The sequence below is a fragment of the Mesoplodon bidens genome (genome assembly GCF_964165515.1).
Source record: "Mesoplodon bidens genome assembly, chromosome: 6".
Classification (NCBI taxonomy): domain Eukaryota; kingdom Metazoa; phylum Chordata; class Mammalia; order Artiodactyla; family Ziphiidae; genus Mesoplodon; species Mesoplodon bidens.
The window spans coordinates 24,661,739-24,684,014 of NC_138162.1; the positions used below are offsets into that span (position 1 = coordinate 24,661,739).

General features: G+C 42.3%; 1 pseudogene across 1 annotated transcript; it reads right to left on the reverse strand.

Moving 5' to 3' along the window:
- Positions 1-15,955: 15,955 nt before the first annotated feature.
- Positions 15,956-17,497, reverse strand: LOC308619140 (nucleophosmin-like; annotated as a pseudogene). The gene has a single exon. The product of its transcript is annotated as a nucleophosmin-like (transcript).
- Between the last annotated feature and the right edge of the window lie 4,779 nt (positions 17,498-22,276).

A 22,276-nucleotide genomic window follows, 5' to 3' on the forward strand; every position in this document is an offset into this window, starting at 1 on the left:
TATAATTCAAAAAGATACATGTACTCCAATGTTCATAGCAGCACTATTCACAATAGCCAAGACATGAAAACAACCTAAATGTCCATCGACAGATGAATGGATGAAGAAGATGTAGTATGTATACACACACACACACACACACACACACACACACACACACACACACAACGGAACATTTCTCAGCCATAAAAAACAATGAAATGATGCTATTTGAAGCAACATGGATGCAACTAGAGGTTATCACACTAAGCGAAGTAAGTCAGGAAGAGAAAGGCAAACACCATATGATATCATGTATATGTGGAATCTAAAGTATGACACAAATGAAACTATCTATGAAACAAACAGAATCAGGGACATAGAGAATAGACTGGTGATTGCCAAGGGGGAGGGGGTGGGAAAGGGTTGGATAGGGAATTTGGAATTAGCAGATGCAAACTTGTTTATATAGAATGGATAAACAACACTGTCCTACTGTATAGCACAGGGAACTATACTCAATATCCTGTGATAAACCATAATGGAAAAGAATATTAAAACGAATGTGTGTGTATATATATATATATATATATATATATATATATATATATATATGTATAACTGAGTCACTTTGCTGTACAGCAGTAATTAACACAGCATTGTAATTCAACTATACTTCAATAATAAATAAATAAATAATAAAATACAATACACCATCACAGTAAACACATCTCTCTCAACAATAATAGATCAAACAAAAATATCAATAAGCATAGGGAATATTTGAACAGCTCAATTAACAAGCCTAAGGTCATTCAAGGAATAGGGAACCCAGAAATAGAAGAAAACATTCTTTGTTAGCACACATGGAACATCTGTAAGTATTGACCAGGTGCTAACCCATAAAACAAGCCTCAAAAGATTGGTGTCAGACCGTAAACTCTGACCATGCACTTAAGTTAACAATAACAACAACAAAAATAACTAAAGATAAAAAAAAGAAAACTAAAGAACCCTACATGTTTGGAAAATTTAAAACAATTCTAAACAACTCAAAGAAGAAGTCTTAATGGAATAGTAAGATATTTAAGATCAAACCATAGAAGGCTGAGACCCGGGAGCTGTGAGAGCAGAGGCAGGGAAATCTCTCTGTGCAGCCTCGGAGGCAGCGGATTAAAGCTCCACGGTCCATTTGATGTGCCCTGCGTCTGTGGAGTGCATGAATGGACAGCGAATCATCCCAAATTGAGGAAGTGGACTTTGAGGACAAGATTTAAGACTTTCCCCCCTTTTCCTCTTTTTACAACGAATTATTCCAAATTAAGGAGGTGGACTTAGAGAGCAAGATTTCAGACTTCTCGCCCTTTTCCTCTTTTTACAACGAATTATCCCAAATTGAGGAGGTGGACTTGGAGAGCAAGATTTTTGATTTTTCCCCCTGCTCTCTTTTTGTGAATGTGTATGTGTAATCTTCTGTGTAAGATTCTCTCTGTATAGCTTTGCTTCCACCATATGTCTCAGGGTTCTATCGGTCCGGTTTTTTTTTTTTTTTTCAATAATTACTTTCTAATTTTAATAACGCTACTATATTTCATACTTTATTCTATTTTACTTTACCTGCTCTTTCTTTTTTTCCTACTCTCCCTTCCTCCCTCCCTCCCTCCGCTCCTCCTTTCCTTCTTTCTTTTTCTTTCCTCCCTCCCACCCTTCTTCTTTCCACTTTCTTTTTCTTTCCTTCCTCCCTCCCTCCTGTCTTTCTTCCTTTCCTTCCTCCCTCCCTCCCTCCTTTCTTTCCTTCTTTCTTTCCATCCTTCCTCCCTCCCTCCCTCCTTTCTTTCTTCCTTCCTTCCTTTCTTCCCTTCTTCCTTTCTTTCCCTCTCTCTTTCTTTCTTCTACTAATTCTTTCTTTCTACTTTTTCTCCCTGTTACTCTGAGCCGGGTGGATGAAAGGCTCTTGGTGCTGCAGCCAGGAGCCAGTGCTGTGCCTCCGAAGTGGGAGAGCCAACTTCAGGACACGGGTCTACAAGAGACCTCCCAGCTCCACATAATATCAAGCAGCGAAAATCTCCCAGAGATCTCCATCCCAACACCAGCACCCAGCTTCAGTCAACGACCAGCAAGCTACAGTGCGGGTCACCCTATGCCAAGCAACTAGCAAGGCAGGAACACAACCCCACCCATTAGCAGAGAGGCTACCTAAAAACATAATAAGGCCATAGGCACCCCAAAACACACCACCAGACGTGGACCTGTCCACCAGAAAGACAAGATCGAGCCTCAACCACCAGAGCACAGGAATTAGTCCCCCCCACCAGGAAGCCTACACAACCTACTGAAACAACCTTAGCCACTGGGGTCAGACACCAAAAACAACGGGAACTACGAATCTGCAGCCGGCAAAAAGGAGACCCCAAACACAGTAACATAAGCAAAATGAGAAGGCAGAAAAACACACAGCAGGTGAAGGAGCAAGATAAACACCTACCAGACCTAACAAATGAAGAGGTAATAGGCAGTCTACCTGAAAAAGAATTCAGAATAATGATAGTAAAGCTGATCCAAGATTCTATTTCCATGATCCATAATCTTGGAAATAGAATAGACAACATGCAAGAAACAGTTAACAAGGACCTAGAAGAACTAAAGATGAATCAAGCATCGATTAAAAACACAATAAATGAAATGAAAAATACTCTAGATGGGATCAATAGCAGAATAACTGAGGCAGAAGAACGGATAAGTGAGGTGGAAGATAAAATAGTGGAAATAACTGATGCAGAGCAAAATAAAGAAAAAAGAATGAAAAGAACAGAGGAGAGTCTCAGAGATCTCTGGGACAACATTAAACGCACCAACATTCGAATTATAGGGGTTCCAGAAGAAGAAGAGAAAAAGAAAGGGACTGAGAAAATATTTGAAGAGATTATAGTTGAAAACTTCCCCAGTATGGGAAAGGAAATAGTTAATCAAGTCCAGGAGGCACAGAGAGTCCCATACAGAATAAATCCAAGGAGAAATACACCAAGACACATATTAATCAAACTGTCAAAAATTAAACACAAAGAAATCATATTAAAAGCAGCAAGGCAAAAACAACAAATAACACACAAGGGAATCCCCATCAGGTTAACAGCTGATCTCTCAGCAGAAACCCTACAAGCCAGAAGGGAGTGGCAGGACATAATTAAAGTGATGAAGGAGAGAAACCTGCAACCTAGATTACTCTACCCAGCAAGGATCTCATTCAGATTTGATGGAGAAATTAAAACCTTTACAGACAAGCAAAAGCTGAGAGAGTTCAGCACCACCAAACCAGCTTTACAACAAATGCTAAAGGAACTTCTCTAGGCAAGAAACACAACAGAAGGAATATACCTACAATAACGAACCCAAAGCAATTAAGGAAATGGGAATAGGAACATACATATCAATAATTACCTTAAATGTAAATGGACTAAATGCTCCCACCAAAAGACACAGAGTGGCTGAATGGATACAAAAACAAGACCCATATATATGCTGTCTACAAGAGACCCACTTCAGACCTAGAGACACATACAGATTGAAAGTAAAGGGATGGAAAAAGATATTCCATGCAAATGGAAATCAAAAGAAAGCTGGAGTAGCAATTCTTATATCAGACAAAATAGACTTTAAAATAAAGACTATTAGAAGAGACAAGGAAGGACACTACATAACGATAAAGGGATCGATCCAAGAAGAAGATATAACAATTGTAAATATTTATGCACCCAACATAGGAGCACCTCAATACATAAGGCAAATACTAACAGCCATAAAAGGGGAAATCGACAGTAACACACTCATAGTAGGGGACTTTAACACCCCACTTTCACCAATGGACAGATCATCCAAAATGAAAATAAATAAGGAAACACAAGCTTTAAATGATACATTAAACGAGATGGACTTAGTTGATATTTATAGGACATTCCATCCAAAAACAACAGAATACACATTTTTCTCAAGTGCTCATGGAACATTCTCCAGGATAGATCATATCTTGGGTCACAAATCAAGCCTCGGTAATTTTAAGAAAATTGAAATTGTATCAAGTATCTTCTCCGACCACAATGCTATGAGACTAGACATCAATTACAGGAAAAGATGTGTAAAAAATACAAACACATGGAGGCTAAACAATACACTACTCAGTAACGAAGTGATCACTGAAGAAATCAAAGAGGAAATTAAAAAATACCTAGAAACAAATGACAATGGAGACACGACGACCCAAAACCTATGGGACGCAGCAAAAGCAGTTCTAAGGGGGAAGTTTATAGCAATACAATCCCACCTTAAGAAACAGGAAGCATTTCGAGTAAACAACCTGACCCTGCACCTAAAGCAATTAGAGAAAGAAGAACAAAAATACCCCAAAGCTAGCAGAAGGAAAGAAATCATAAAGATCAGATCAGAAATAAATGAAAAAGAAATGAAGGAAACGATAGCAAAGATCAACCAAACTAAAAGCTGGTTCTTTGAGAAGATAAACAAAATTGACAAACCATTAGCCAGACTCATCAAGAAAAAAAGGGAGAAGACTCAAATCAATAGAATTAGAAATGAAAAAGGAGAAGTAACAACTGACACTGCAGAAATACAAAAGATTATGAGAGATTACTATAAGCAACTCTATTCCAATAAAATGGACAACCTGGAAGAAATGGACACATTCTTAGAAATGCACAACCTGCCAAGACTGACTCAGGAAGAAATAGAAAATATGAATAGACCAATCACAAGCACTGAAATTGAAACTGTGATTAAAAATCTTCCATCAAACAAAAGCCCAGGACCAGATGGCTTCACAGGTGAATTCTATCAAACATTTAGAGAAGAGCTAACACCTATCCTTCTCAAACTCTTCCAAAATATAGCAGAGGGAGGAACACTCCCAAACTCATTCTACGAGGCCGACATCACCTTGATACCAAAACCAGGCAAGGATGTCACAAAGAAAGAAAACTACAGGCCAATATCACTGATGAACATAGATGCAAAAATCCTCAACAAAATACTAGCAAACAGAATCCAAGAGCACATTAAAAGGATCATACACCATGATCAAGTGGGGTTTATCCCAGGAATGCAAGGATTCTTCAATATACGCAAATCAATCAATGTAATACACCATATTAACAAGTTGAAGGAGAAAAACCATATGATCATCTCAATAGATGCAGAGAAAGCTTTCGACAAAATTCAACACCCATTTATGATAAAAACCCTGCAGAAAGTAGGTATAGAGGGATCTTTCCTCAACATAATAAAGGCCATATATGACAAACCCACAGCCAACATTGTCCTCAATGGTGAAAAACTGAAACCATTTCCACTAAGATCAGGAACAAGACAAGGCTGCCCACTCTCACCACTCTTATTCAACATAGTTTTGGAAGTTTTAGCCACAGCAATCAGAGAAGAAAAGGAAATAAAAGGAATCCAAATTGGAAAAGAAGAAGTAAAGCTGTCACTGTTTGCAGATGACATGATACTATACATAGAGAATCCTAAAGATGCTACCGAAAAACTACTAGAGCTAATCAATGAATTTGGTAAAGTAGCAGGATATAAAATTAATGTACAGAAATCTCTGGCATTCCTGTACACTAATGATGAAAAATCTGAAAATGAAATCAAGAAAACACTCCCATTTACCATCGCAACAAAAAGAATAAAATATCTAGGAATAAACCTACCTAAGGAGACAAAAGACCTGTATGCAGAAAACTATAAGACACTGATGAAAGAAATTAAAGATGATACAAATAGATGGAGAGATATACCATGCTCCTGGATTGGAAGAATCAATATTGTGAAAATGACTCTACTACCGAAAGCAATCTACAGATTCAATGCAATCCCTATCAAACTACCACTGGCATTTTTCACAGAACTAGAACATAAAATTTCAAAATTTGTTTGGAAAAACAAAAGGCCCCGAATAGCTAAAGCAATCTTGAGAACGAAAAACGGAGCTGGAGGAATCAGGCTCCCTGACTTCAGACTATACTACAAAGCTACAGTAATTAAGACAGTCTGGTACTGGCATAAAAACAGAAAGATAGATCAGTGGATCAGGATAGAAAGCCCAGAGATAAACCCACGCACATATGGCCAACTTATCTTTGATAAAGGAGGCAGGAATGTACAGTGGAGAAAGGACAGCCTCTTCAATAAGTGGTGCTGGGAAAACTGGACAGGGACATGTAAAAGTTTGAGATTAGATCATTTCCTAGCACCATACACAAAAATAAGCTCAAAATGGATTAAAGACTTAAATGTAAGGCCAGAAACTATCAAACTCTTAGAGGAAAACATAGGTAGAACACTCTATGACATAAATCACAGCAAGATCCTTTTGGACCCACCTCCTAGAGAAATGGAAATAAAAACAAAGATAAACAAATGGGACCTAATGAAACTTCAAAGCTTTTGCACAGCAAAGGAAACCATAAACAAGACCAAAAGACAACCCTCAGAATGGGAGAAAATATTTGCAAATGAAGCAACTGACAAAGGATTAATCTCCAAAATTTATAAACAGCTCATGCAGCTCAATAGCAAAAAAACAGACAATCCAATCCAAAAATGGGCAGAAGACTTAAATAGGCATTTCTCCAAAGAAGATATACAGACTGCCAACAAACACATGAAAGAATGCTCAACATCATTAATCATTAGAGAAATGCAAATCAAAACTACAATGAGATATCATCTCACACCAGTCAGAATGGCCATCATCAAGAAATCTAGAAACAATAAATGCTGGAGAGGGTGTGGAGAAAAGGGAACACTCTTGCACTGCTGGTGGGAATGTGAATTGGTACAGCCACTATGGAGAACGGTATGGAGGTTCCTTAAAAAACTACAAATAGAACTACCATATGACCCAGCAATCCCACTACTGGGCATATACCCTGAGAAAACCATAATTCAAAAAGAGACATGTACCAAAATGTTCATTGCAGCTCTATTCACAATAGCCCGGACCTGGAAACAACCTAAGTGTCCATCATCGGATGAATGGATAAAGAAGATGTGGCACATATATACAATGGAATATTACTCAGCCATAAAAAGAAACGAAACTGAGCTATTTGTAATGAGGTGGATAGACCTAGAGTCTGTCATACAGAGTGAAGTTAGTCAGAAAGAGAAAGACAAATACCGTATGCTAACACATATATACGGAATTAAAAAAAAAAATGTCATGAAGAACCTAGGGGCAAAACGGGAATGAAGACGCAGACCTACTTGAGAATGGACTTGAGGATATGGGGAGGGGGAAGGGTGGGCTGTGACAAGGCGAAAGAGAGGCATGGACGTGTATACACTACCAAACGTAAGGTAGATAGATAGTGGGAAGCAGCCGCAGAGCACAGGGAGATCAGCTCGGTGCTTTGTGACCGCCTGGAGGGGTGGGATGGGGAGGGTGGGAGGGAGGGAGATGCATGAGGGAAGGGATGTGGGAACAGATGTATATGTATGACTGATTCACTTTGTTATAAAGCAGAAACTAATTAAAAAAATAAATAAATAAACTTAAAAAAAAAAAAAAAAAAAAAGATCAAACCATAAATAAAATATGGCATATCAAACCAGAGGGAGAGAGCTAAAGTGCTATTTAGAGGGAAAATTATAGCCTTAATATTTACCTTAAAAAGAACATTTTCAAAATTAATTAGCTAAGCAATCTAACATAAGAAATTAGAAATCATAACAATAATAAATCCAAAGAAAGGAGAAGATAATAAAGATAAGAGAAAGAATTAATAAAGTATAAAAATACAATATAGAGATATCAACAAAGTAAAATCTGTATTTTTGAAAAGCTTAATAAAATAGACAAACTTCTGATGAGATTAACCAAAAGGGAAAGAGATTGAGAGAGAAGGCTCAAATAAATAGAATTAATTATGGAAAAAGAGGACATAAACATAGATGCAGCACATCTTGCCATTGTACACCAGAAGATATGTACAAGAATTTTCACAAGTGTGTTCATAATTGTAAATAACTGAGAAAAACCCCACAAATGTCTATCAACATCAGAGTGCGTAAATAAATTGTGTTCTATTCATACAATGCAATACTACTTGGAAGTGAAAATGAATGAACTACAGCTACAAACATCAACATGGGTGAATCTCAAAAACAAAATATTTAACATAAAAAAAAGAAAAGTCACAGAGGAATATATGCCTTATTATTTCAGTCATAGAAAGTGCTAAGTGGATGAAACTAAACAATACCTTTTTTGTTTAGGGATCTATACATATAGGAGTGATATTAGAAATATTTGCTGACTATTCAGCCAGGCACCAACCGATCAGAGTGGATGCCCAGCCAACCAAAACAGACACCAGCTGTAAACAATGGGAAATACTATACCTGAGCAACTGGCTGAATGTCAGTCCTCTATACCATCACGGTGTAACTAAAGAAATACATGGGGATGATTAGCACAAAATTATGTTAGTGATTATCCTGGGTGGGGAGGAATTAGGAAGCAAAAGGGGAGAGGAACCTAAGGGGTCTATGACAATATTCTGATCTCTTAAGCTGGGTGGTGGCTTCAAGGATGCTCATTTGATGATGACGATGATGTGTAGTGCATCAATTCCTTCTTTTATATGGATGATATATTGCACCAAAAACTTTTTTTTTTTTTTTTTTTGCGGTACGCAGGCCTCTCACTGTTGTGGCCTCCCCCGTTGCGGAGCACAGGCTCCAAATGCACAGGTTCAGCGGCCATGGCTCACGGGCCTAGCCGCTCCGTGGCATGTGGGATCTTCCCAGACCAGGGCACGAACCCGTGTCCCCTGCATCAGCAGGCGGACTCTCAACCACTATGCCACCAGGGAAGGCCAAAAAACATTTTTTAAAGATGACTGGACTTGGATTCAGAAGTCTTAGATCCACATCTATATAAATTTCTTACTAACTGAAGCTCAGAGACATTGTGATCTAACCACCTATGGTAACAGTCTCAAAACTAGCCTCCTGACTTCTAGTCGAGTGCTCATTCCTCTACACCCATTTCCACGGCAGAGCTTCGTTTAAGTTCCATTCTCTTGAGCATGAATTGTTTGTTAAATGTTACACGTAAAAGTTGTTGAACCCAGGGCTGTCAGGATATGCAACTCCAGGGTCACCATGCACACAATAAGATACTGTCAGCACACATCTTAGATGTCTGCTTTCACCCTCAGAACGTCCCCTTCACAGCACCCTGACATCCAGGCCAACTAACCATGCCTCTGACATAGCCAAGGAGCAGAGTAGGTAGACTCTCGTCTACAATGGGTTCTCGAGTCAGCATGTCCACCCCATTCCTTCCACCCTCTGCCATTAGACAAATGGCAAAACCAAGAAAGGAGGAAGGACCTACTCAAGATGACCCACCAGGTCAGGGGCAGTACAGGACTCTGAGCTGCCCGCACTAGGCTGGCAGCAGTGGGGCCCATCCACCCACCTTCCAAGGAAGCAACCCAGGTAATTAGTACTGACGCTAATGCCCCACACTGGAGTTCCTGACACTTCATCTTGGATCTAGGCCCTTTCAAAAGGAGCATTTCAAATAGGAGCCATCAACACTTACAGAGGGTGGGTCTTAATCCACAGAGGATCATTAGCTTCACCCAAGTGATGGGACATCCATCAGCACCTCCCATTCTTCCACCAATTATCTATCTACTAGTTATCTGGGATTAAGAATTGACACGGAGCGACATAGTCATTAACCACATATTTGCATGGCTCATTCATGTTAGTGGGGCTGCTCAGTCTCACCGAGTCTAATTGGGCACGCCCACAATGCTGCACAACACATTTACATCTGCTCGGCTGTCAGCAGCCAATAAAGGACGGCAGGATGTGCTTACTTGCAAAGGGACTTGGCTCTTGGCAAAAGCTTTTTGCAGGCAAGCTGGATGTCTTGGCTTTCTGGCAGCAAGGCTTAACTCAGAGCATGCATTCAATATTCGTTAGCTCAAGCACTGTAGCAAGCACAGCACTGACTCCAGGAAATTTTACAAAGGTGAAGGAGACACTGTTCCTACTACCTCGGAGGTTTACCACCAGTCAAGGAAACACATGTAAGCAGAGAGAGCTAAGGGCCCTGAGAGAGGGAAAAGCAGCATGCTATGGGAATGCAAGCCCAGGAGAGGTGTTTGGCCTGAGAAATCAAGGGAGGCCTCGCAGAGATGGCACTTGCAGCATAGGGACAGGTAGAGAGAGGAATTCCAGGCTGAAGGAACTACAAAAGCAAGGGCACAGAGATGTGCAAGAAGAATGGGGCGTGACCTAGTGTAGATGGCACACATGCCATAGACGGGAAAAGAGGGACAAAGGGGACCAGCCACAAGGCCACGCAATAAAGCCCAGGAAAGAGATAATGAAATCAGTGGCAACAGAACTGGAATAAAAAAGGCTGATAAAAAGAGGCACTGTAGGGTGGAACACATAGGCTGTGGACACAAGGGAGAAGTGGACTTGAGAGGGAGGTGGAGGAAGGTTCCTGTATGGGGTGGCTGGCTCGGTGAGGGTTGTCAGGTTTGAAGGCAGGAGAAAACATCTTAGTTTGGGACACATCGAGTTTGAGATGTAGGACAGACGATATGAAGATGTCCAATAAATTGCTGGTTACGTGGGTCTGTTCGCTAACGGATGAGGTCAAGGCTGGAGACACAGCATTAGGATTTATCATCACAGAGGCAGGGGTTGAAGCCAAGGGTGTGGCTTCAACAAGGGGGGTTGTGTGGAATCAAGGAGAGGAGGGCTGAAGACCAGCTGCCCACCTTGACGGGATGAGCGGAGGAAGAGGAACGAGAGACAACACTGCTTCCCTCTGAAACGCTGGCAGGGGCTGTGAGGCGTGAGTCAGGCCCTTGGAGCCCAAGCAGCAGCCTGGGGTCCATCTCACCAGCCACGTTTTCTATCCAATGAACTTGCATCACTAACCTCAAAGCTGCATTGCAAAATCTGCATCAGACTGCATACCTCTGGCAGCATCCTAGGGACAATGGGCACCAGAGACTCATAGCATCTTGAGGGCTGGGAGCCCTCTTCCCCACCTCCACACATCTCTGCCAAGATGGTATCCAGCACCCCAGGCAGGGAACTCAAACTCCCCATGGCGGCCCATTCCACTGTTGAGCAAGTGAGGCTACAAGAAAACCTTTCCTTACAAATGCAGTCTCACGATGTTGGAAGTCAAAGGAAGAGAAAAAAGCGACCCTCCAATGGTGATGACCCTGGATAGAGTAAGATGCAAGGGCTCTGCATTCTGGAAAATCTGTTTCTACTAACGTAGCCACAAGCATCTTCCTGTTGGGGTCATGGCACTTGACCCCTCACAGGAAGTGGCAGTGATTTCACTACCGTTCGCACCCTGGCTGGGGACGTGCTCATCTGCTGCAGGCATTCCTCTGGCTTCATCAAGCAGTGAGTCCTGCCCTGGAATGTGGCCAGGCTCTCAGGACTGAGGCAGTGCATGCCACGGCACAGATCCACCAGGCTGGACACGTGGAAAGAACGAGCAGCGGCTGGCTGAGAGCGAGCCCACTGCTAGTAAGGCGGGCACGATGCCATGCGATTCAACGTCTTTTTCTAAATATTTACCTGCACCCGCCCTTTGTGGATCTCTGCAGAAGAAGAAGGAAGACAGATATGATTAAGAAATGGCTCGCCCCCACTCCCTGCCTTGGGGAGATTTGTGAAAGAAACGGGCATACAAGAAGGAAAGGTAGTAGCTGAAACTTTTTTTTTGGCTTTGTTTTTAGCAATTTCCAAAACACCCACCTACGTAGCCTCTGAAAGATCTGAAATATGGAAGTTTGATATCTGGGAAAGGCATCAGAGGAAGACTGCCCTTGAGCCTCAACAGAAAGGGTCTCATCAGCCACTATTAACAATTGACATAGCATGAAACTCCAAAGTGCTAATCCTTGGATACGTGTTTGCCAACTGAAAAGACATACATCACATTCTCTGGACTACAAGTCATCCATTCCATTAGACCTCAGATTGAGGATTCTTAGGAACTTCCCAAAATTTGCAGACTTCGGAAGTAGTTAGCTTCTATCCAAGATGACAGAACAAAATTAACTTTCTGGTTCTACAGAATCCTTTTTCTTTCCCTTTGCTTTACCACTCATCTTGCCTATTATTGTACACTGACACCCTCTATTTTCTCAAGACGATTCCCATTATCTTCATCCTATTACTTTTGACCCCCTATGGTCATGAGACTTGCCCAATTCATAGGCATGGAATCCCACCAAGCACAGCATATGACCAGTAAACAAGGTATGGGAATAGCTCATGGTTGTGGGATGCACAGCTTGACATCACATAATGCACCGGAGGCAGCCAGCCTCACAGAATGCTGAAATGCCCTTCTAAAGGCACAACCAATGTACTAGGCACTCTGTCAGAATAGAGTGCCATTCTTCAGGATGCAGTGCATTTGTTAAATCTGAGACCCCCTATAGGTGTGTGTGCCACAGCAGGAAGGATAGATGGCCTGGGAACCAAGGGGTGGAAGCAGCAGTGGCCCCACTAACCGTCAGTCCCAATGTCCACTGTATAACTTTGTGCTTCCCATCTCTGCACCCTGGCCTCTGCAGGGTCACACCTGCTCAAGCTTATATGAATCCACCAGTATGGGAATATATACTATGGCTTATTAGTTGGACTTCTTGACTGGAACTTACTTGTTTTATAGAAAATTGGTTGATTTTCTCAACTTCTTGATTGTTGTGGTGGTTTCACTGGTATATTTATACGTCAAAACTCATCAAATTGTACATTTTAAACAACTGTACCTCAGTAAAGCTGTAAAAAAAAAATAGAGAATTTGAAAAGTTACATGAAATGCCTGATCTGAAATTAAAAAAAAAAACTGAGATTTCAATAGTTTGGTAGAAATATAAAAAGTAGATAGAAAAATCAAGAAATCCTTCATAGAAGAAGTAACCATAGGCATGATTCAAAATTAATAAAGTATATTTTCATATATAACTCCAACTGCTCTCTTTAAAAGCTGGAATAGCTTAAAGAGAAGGCCTCTCCTACTCTTCAAACCAGGATGGGTTTGAATGTGCAGGTTGGGGCAGGGCTTTAGGAGAGGGGAATTGCTCTGCGTAATGAAGGAGAAGCATTATACTGCTGGGGAAAGGGGAGGCGCCTGGGAGACAGGAGAGAGGAACAAGGATCAGCAGGGTGCGACACTGCAGGGGTGAATTAGGGAGAGCTGAGAGCCCTTAGGGGCAGAGCAACACAAAAGGGACTTTGGGAGAAAAGGAATCAGAGAGGATTTTTAAGTTGTTTACCATGGTGTATGCCATGGGCCTCTCTCCCTCGGGTCACTCCCACACTATCTTTTAAAAAGGCTGCATTGCTCACTAATTCTTTAATATGAAAATGGAGTTTTCTGGAAATGTTGAAGGGGACAGGGATGAGTTGTATGTCTGTGTTGATGCAAGGCAAAAACAGATTATGCAGAGACGCTGGAGTTAAAGACTTCAGCGTAAATCCCTGGAAATGAACAAAAAATTACAGGAGAACTTCAGAGTTTCAAAAGCTGTGGAACTGGTGAGATTCAAGTTGAGATCTCCCAGGGGTAAAGAAGGACCCAGTTAATATCTAGGTTTTAGGTGGAAGAAACAGGAAATAGCATAAGATATATATGTGATATGATGAAAAGATGGAGTAGAGAATAAAAAAGGCCCAGAGAAGGGTAGAGGGATTTAGAAAGCATTGAGGGACCTACTAGGCTGAGAGGCTATAGTTCACCTATACTCTTTGTGCCCCCAGCCCCCCAACCACCACCCTAGAGAAACTGAAGATGAGCCCCCAGCAGTAACTGAGTTTTATTTTTTTCCTGTCCCTCTTCCCAGTTTTCTAAATTATGTTGGCCCAGAGAGACAACTGAGATGGGAACTCTGAGGAAAGAAGAGAATATCATCTTTGTGGGCAGGGAGGGGCTAAAGTATAGCGTCTAAGGCCTTTATCCAATACCCACAGACCATCTGTTTGGTGTTGTAGCAAGGTCTGGGGAAAAAAAAAAAAAAACCCAATCACGCAATTCAGGGGCCATGGATTGGATTATTAAGAGAGTTCAGAAACACTGAAGAAGAACGGAGTCCTCAACACTGGTTCATCAGTCATTCCCCAGCCCCACCCCCCATCCAGCTGTCTTGGCCAAGCCTTTCCTCTGTGTCAGAGCTGATCTGAAGAGCAATGCTGAGCCTCTGAAAGCTTCTAATCAGATGCTAGAGCCCCAGTGCTGTCCTCAGGGAGCAGAACCTCACCTTCTGGAGCAAATCCTATCTGAGATTTTGTCCCCTTCCTCAGGAGAGGTCAGTCTACTAACTGAAGAAAATCAACTGTGGATCCCACACAGAAGACCTTTCTGTAAGGTTTTCAAGAAAATAATATTTTTATCCACTTTATAAATGAATAAAAGAAGTAAATTGGAACTCTGTTAATGCAAAGTAGAAAGATTTATTCGTGAATTATGATCTGCCTAAAGAGACAATAAGAATTGAGGCCAAGCCCCTCATTCCTTTTTTGTTTTGCAGCATCAGTGCAGGGAAGAGGAGCAAAGAGGGAGCATTTGGTAGGTAAGGTTCTGCCTATTCAGTCCACAGCTCTCAAGGGTTAACCTTAATCTCTTCTTTCCGTAAGACCCAGGTCCACATCCACAGTCTCTAAGGATGTCAGCTGCTAGAGCTCATCCCTCTTAGAAAACAAAGCTCTCAGCAGGCAGAGTCATAGGAAGGAGTCAGAACCAGGAACACTTCTCCAGTTCCCTGCCAGGTCCATCCATGGGAACGGAAGAATGGTGGAGCGGGCCTGTGGGTCTTGCCCACTAGGTGGCAGTGTGAGACACGGTGGAACGGATATCTGGAGGCAGACCTTTCGGGTCCTGATTTGGGACAAATTGTTTAATTTTCCTAAGGCTCAGATTCCTCCTTGAGATACACTTGAACTTCATCCCTCACAGCGTGGTTATGAGGATCAGATGGGATAAAGTATAAAATGCTATTCCATCCTTGAGCCTGTCTATTGTTGTCGCTGACTGTTTGACCTTGTGTACTAATGCTTGGGGCTCTTGGGAGTCTAGTCTCCCAAGAGCCTCCCCCAGAGGACAGTTTTGCTCAGCTTCCTATAAGATCCTTTGCTCCTACCTTCACCACATGTGACCAAGTCTCCTGCTTTCCCAGCTTGGAGAGTTTGCCAGAAAGGAGCGCACGTGACATGGGACCTGTTGACTCTTTGAAAAAGCAGGTATTGATGAAGCTCTTCTTCTTTCCTGCCCCCTCTTCCTAGCACGGCCTCTGTGACTGCAGGGCCCCCGTGCAGCCGAGGTTGACATGAGAAGGTAATCCTATAGGGAAGGGAATGTGAAAGAAATCCCTCATTGAGGAATAAAAGAAGCATCTTGAAGTCAGTGACGTAGGGAATGTGACTTCTGCCAAGCCTGGTGGGCCCTCCTATCCTCATTCTGCTCCCAGCTGCAGCACACATCCTGTCTTTTGCAGCCATCTGGGCAAGCTTCTTGATGATAACAGTTTGCGGCAAGATCCCTGCTGGGAGGATCATGATAGAGTGACTGTAGAAGCTGATTTTCTGATGTCTGGGGAGGTTGAGGAAGCTGCTGCTTCCTCTGTGTCCCTTTGCCTTCCACAGCTCCTCCGCCTGAGCCCTCCCCTCCCTCAGAGGCCTGTCTCTGGGGGACTTGGCAAGCAGGTGCGCTGAGGAGGTAGCTTCTCTTCCTCAGCCCTGATCTGCAGGAGCTCCAGGAGATCCAAGTCACAAAAGGAGTGCATTTCCAAATTATGGAGCAGAGAGAAAAGGAGGAGGGACACTTCCTAAGCAACTGAGGCAGACTACCAATGAAATCTTCTAGAACTTTTTTTTTACTTTATTAGAATACTGAGTTTATTTCACATGTATATTTTTGTCTCCCCACCATTTCCATTTGTCTGACCACCACTACTACCATGTCCTATCATAACATTCTAGACATACTTAAAACCAAGCAAATGGTGGAGTTCCATCTTTAAAAACTAAACATGCATTTTGGACAACACATTCTTGGCAAAGAAACCTGGACAATATTTATCAGACATGGTAGGGAAAGTTCTCACTCTTCATTATAAAAAGGACAGCCAGATATCAACTATTTTCTATCTATCTATCTATCTAACTATTTTTGGCTGCGTTGGGTCTTTGTTGCTGTGCGCGGGCTTTCTCTAGTTGTCATGAGCGTGGGCTACTCTTCATTGCAGAGCATGGGTTTCTCATTGTGATGGCTTCTCTTGTTGCAGAGCATGGGCTCTAGGCGCATGGGCTTCAGTAGTTGAGGCACACAGGCTCAGTAGTTGTGGCTAGCGGGCTCTAGAGCACAAGCTCAATAGTTGTGGCGCATGGGCTTAGTTGCTCCGCGGCATGTAGGATCTTCCCGGACCAGGGCTTGAACCCATGTCCCCTGCACTGGCAGGTGGATTCTTAACCACTGTACCACCAGGGAAGTCCCTAAACTATCTTCTTAAAGAGACGTCCTCCACTGCCAGAGATCTTGAATACCCATCCGGAAACAATTCTTCACATAACTGATGAACTTGGCTTCCACTTTGGGAAGGGAACCACCTTTTTCTATACTTGCTTGCATTTTTGCTTTAATGTCTTCTACAGAGCTAGGTCCTTTCTGTGTTTTAGCAGTCTTTTCCTGTTTTTTGAAGGATTCTTGACCTTTTGATCTTGGTGTTGATGGTTTTGAGTCTTTTCCATTCTGATTTGACTTTTGTGCATTTTTGGCTGGAGTATCTTGTACAGATTTCTTTACTGGAGCTTTTTCTTCAGCTTCCTCATCATCAAAGTCATCATCATTGTCATCTGCATCATCATTGTCATCTTCATCAGCAGCAAGTTTTACTTTTTTCCGTGGAAACTTGCTACCACTTCCAGGGGCAGAACACTTTCCAGATATACTTAGGAGTGTCACATCCTCCTCCTCTTCATCTTCTGACTCTGCATCTTCCTCCACGGCTACTAAGTGCTGTCCACTAATAATGCACAGGCCTTGAACCACATTTCAACCGTCAGACCACAGGTGGTGTTATTTCAAAGCCCCCAAGGGAAACCATTGGCTGTACAGACATCTTTGAAGTTGCCAGTGTTACTTAAATTGGACTGCCTTCATAATTCACCGCCTCTGCTCCAACAATGTGCAATTCATCCTTTGCGCCAGCCCCTAAACTGAGCATTCTTAAAGATAACTGGTGCTCATTTTCATCATTATCCACCTTAAAGTGATAATCTTTGTCGGCCTTTAGTTCACAACCGAAAAGATAGTTCTGGGGCCTCAGGGGGCTCATGTCCATGTCCATTGAATCTTCCATGGGTTGGTGGCATGCACTTAGGTGGGAGAGAAAGCGGACGGAGATAAACGACTACTGTTCCGGAGAACGGCCGCGAAGGATGGAATCACACCAGGGCTGGTGTGATACTTTAGTCTCTTGCAGACACACAGGACACCGCAGGCTCCCAAGACTTGTGGAGCATCATAGACAAACCAGAGCAGCTGCAGTCCTTGGCAGTTGCCAAACCCCAAAACTTGAGGGGACTCTTTGCAGCAGAAGTGGAGCCAGCTCTTCCAGGGTGCCCCCCTCTGCATAGTGAGTCCCTGGGGCTACTGTCTTGGTCTTGGGTGACTGACCCCCACTAGTGTCTCCCTTTGCCTTATTCAGTGGATTCCCTAATGGGCCCAGTCCATATTCAGGCTAAAATATCCCCATTGCAGCCCCAGCCCCAGCACCCTCTGATCTTGAACCCTGCCCCAATCCCAGCCCCTAACTCAGGCCCACCTTCAACCTCTCTCCCATTCTGTCACCCCAGATAGGGCCTGTGGAGTGTCCTTCTCTGAACCCCAGGATGAAGTACAGTCTCTCATCCCAAAAGAAATTCAACCCCGAGACTGGCACTTATTCCAGAAGCAGCTGGAACTCTTTCCGGTCCAAAGAGCTCAGGAAACCTTTCATCCTCTAGCTCCCAACATTCCTCAGTGCAACATGGCCTCTCTGTCCTAAGTACCAGGCTCCATCCTTGCTAGAGAATTTCCTATTATCAATGAGATCTGGCGGCAGCTGGAGCACCACCTTTGAAGGAGCTTCATCCAACACTGGGCCCACCTGGCACAGATACAGCCTCAGGGAAAACCAGTAGGGAATTCTTGGCCAAAGGGCAAACGTGAACCTTCACAGCCCTCTGTGGTAGGGGCCAAAGCAGCAAGGAAGAATCTAGGCCACATGACGTTGAGGCAATCAGGAAATTTCCATGTGAAGGGACAGGCAAGGTGACCCACAAAGAGTCTGGTGCATAGCCTGAGGAAGAGCCCCCAAATAACCCAGGTATTTAGAAAGCTATCCTGGGAGGAGTCTAGGGTCTGACTCTGAGGAGACAGAAAGTGACCTGGTATGTCACTCAGGGGGCTCAACAGAGAACCTAGACCAGAGGCAACTGGAAAACACCCTAAAGATTCATTTGGACAAGAACTTGGGTAGATGTCTCCAGCAGGAGCCCTGTAGGTGTGTGTAGTTCATGGCTTGTTGCCACCTATACACTGTCCCCTCCTGGGGAGTCTTATGGCCACTTGGAAACTGGAAATTCAGCACCTTCAATCAATCAGGAACACTGCCTGAATACCTCTTGGAAGCTTTCCTTCCTTAATCTAGGCATTAGACAAGCACTAGAAGCCCAGATTATATGGTTTGTGGTGCAGCAAAGGTAGAGCTTACCTCTCAAGTTCCTTGAATCCATAAAACCGTTTAGCTGATAGAGACTCAATCATGGCCCCTTCCTCAGTCCACCTTCCTCTCTCAGCCACCCATGTTTCAGGGATGGCTAAGCTGAGGTTGCTTAGCTCTTTGAAAGAAACCCTTTGGCAGGTCAGGAGAAGCTGATCACAAAAGTTCAGTCCCCATCTTAGACAGTCCTCTCCCGGTTCCTCAGCTGTAAACAAGGAAGGCCAGACAGCCCTGAGTTGTTGGTTATTGTTCACACAGGACCTTCAGAGAAGAACAGACAAACTTTTTAGCTCCTCACACCCATCATCATGGACAAACTGTGGCAGAGTGGGAATGTATGGGGGACAAAAGAGGCAGTCCAGAGTCATTCCAAGTCAAACAATGGCAGGACATGACCCAAGGGATGAGAGTGGAGTCATGTCCCAACAGACTCCAGTCACAGAGGAGCAGTACCCCAGAGGCAGAGAACAGGGAGGAGAGGGTCTGGAGGCAAGCATCTTCTTTCCACTTTAGGAAAAGGGTGTTGGAGATTAATTTAGGGATTCCTTCAAAGGCCAAAAAGTCCAGGGAAGAAGTTCAAGACGACTGCAGCTCCTGAGCCACAACTGGAAGATGTTCTGAGAGCCTGTGAGCTGGAAGATGCACAGAAACTAAATGGCTGTCTGAGCGGTCAAGGGGTCCAGTGACCAAGGAATCTCCCTCCCCGCCGAGGAGTGTTGGTTGCCCAAGATCTGCAATGGCCAAGCCTTAAAGAGCGGCTTGCTCATGGACTGAGGCTCATACTGGAGGTAGAGATGCAGAGCCAGCCTCAGGATTTTCCCACTGAAGTGCTCCTTGCCTCAGAGAGTCCACCTACTCCATTTCCTTAAATCTTATTAAATCAATTTGAGGAGAGTTGACATCTTAATAACACCATGCCCTTCAATTCACAACATTGTAGATCTCTCCATGTACTTAGACCTTCTTCAATTTCCCTTGGCAATGTTCTTTAATCTTCCTTGTACAGCTATATCTTGATAAATTTATCTTATCTTGATACATTTATCTTGATAAATTTCTTGATAAACATATCCTGATAAATTTTATCCCTATTTCATATTTTTACATGAATGCTATTTTTAAGTTTCCAATTGTTCATTGCTAATATACAGAGATAAAATTAATTTTTGTTTTTTGACCTTATATCCCATAACTTTGTTAAACTTATTAGTTCGAGTGGCTTTTTCTGTTGACTCTTTAGGATTTTCTACATAGATGTGTCATCTGTAAATAAGGAAAATTATATGTCTCCCTTTCCAATCCATGTGCTTTTTCTTTCTTTTTCTTGCCTTACTGCATTAGCTAGTACCTCCTGTACAATATTGAATAGAAATGGTACATGTAGACATCCTTGTCTTGTTCTTGATCTTAGGTTGGAAAGTATTCAGTCTTTCACCACTAAATATGATGCTGGCTGTAGGTTTTTTTGTAGATGGCCTTTATCAGATTGAGAAAGTTCCCTTCTATTCCTGGTTTTGAGGGTTTTTTTTTTTTATTACCAGGAATGGGTATTATATTTGGTCAAATGCTTTCTCAGCATCTATTGAAATGAACGTAGAGTTTTTCTTTTTCAGTTTGTAAATATGATGAATTATGTTGATTTATTTAATGTGAAACCAACTCCACACTCCTGGGATAAATCATACTTGGTCATGATATATTATCCTTTAATATGTTGTTGGATTAAACTTCCTAAAGTTTTCTTTAGAATTTTTGAAAATAAGAGATACTGGTCTGTAGTTTTCTTTCTTGTGATATCTTTGTCTGGTTTTGGTATCATGGTAATGTTGCGATCATAAAATGAGCTAGAAAGTATTCCCTCCTTTTCAATATTTTAAGAGTTTACTTAGAATTCTTTTTTCTTCCTTGTTTGACAGAATTCACCAGGGAAGTCATCTGCACCTGAAGTTTTCTGTGAGAGAAGGTTTTTAACTACAATTCCAATTTCTTTAATAAAGGCTCTTCAAGTTATTTACTTCTTCTTTAGTGACTTCTGGTAATTTGTATATTCATATTTTTTATTCATCTAAGTTTTTAAAATTTATTGACACAAAGTTGTTCATAATATTCCTTTTAAATATCAGTATAATTAATAGAGGTATCACCTCTCTTCCCTGATACTGTTAATTTGTTTTTTCTTTTTTTCTAATCAGTCTGGCCAGAAGTTTATCAAGTTAATCTGAAATAACCAGCTTTTGGTTTTATTGATTTATTTAAAATTTTCTGTTTCATTGATTCCTGTTTTGGGTTTAATTTGCTCTTTTTGCTGCAATTTATTGGGATTTTAGCAAGCAACAGAAACAAATGCATGGTTTCACTCCATGTTTATCCAGAAATCAGAGATGTGATTTGAGGGGAACTCAGTTCCCTGGTCAACTCAGTTTTAGTTCCATTTCATGGCTCTTCCATTTGAATTTATGGAATAGCCATTTGTAGGTTCTCCTAGGCTGGAAACCCCAGAGTTATCAGCGTTTAAGAATGTTGGTTCTGGGACTTCCCTGGTGGCGCAGTGGATAAGACTCCGTGCTCCCAATGCAGGGGGCCCGGGTTCAATCTCCGTCAGGGAACTAGAGCCCACATGCATGCTGCAACTAACAGTTCACATGCCACAACTAAGGAGCCTGCGAGCTGCAACTAAGGAGCCCGCCTGCAGCAATGAAGACCCAGCGCAACCAATAAATAATTTTTTTAATCCCCCTTTCTAACCATGAGAACTTGTAATTTAATGTCCTTGATCCTCAGCTTCTCAACTGTATAATGGAAATAACAGTATCTTTCCTCATAATGAGATATTCCATGTTAATTAAAACTCTTAGCTCCGTACCTAACCTGAAGTGCTTAATAAATGTTAGCTATTATTTATTACTATTTTTTCATGACTTTCATCACAAAAATCCATCCTGCCCTAAAAACCCCTTTATCATTTAAGGATTTTGTCATGTTAACCCTTCCTATTAAATAAACTCACTTTCCACTGCTCAAGAGTGTGGTAGCTAAATGTATAAGCTAGCTTTTGTTTTATAGCAAATCATCCCAAAATTAGTGGCTTAAAATAAACATTTTTTTTCCCCTCATGATTCTTTGTGTTGGCTGGTCACCTAGGCCAACACAGATATAGCTGGATGATACAGGATGGCTTCACTTATATGTCTGGTGACTGGTTCAGTGTCAGCTGAGCAATGATCTCAAGCAGGCTAACTCAGGCTTGTTTGTGTGGTAGTAGGATTCCCAAGAAGAAGAGAGGGCAAGCTCTGATGACCAAGCTCCTCCCAGCTGAGGACCTAGCGGATATTCTGTGCATGGCTTCACTAATCAATCCATTTTATGTCACTTGATTTCTCCTTGCCTTGTCGTTTGCAAGCACTTCTTACTCATGTTGCCCTCCTAGATTGAAGGTATCTTTGAATGTGACCTTT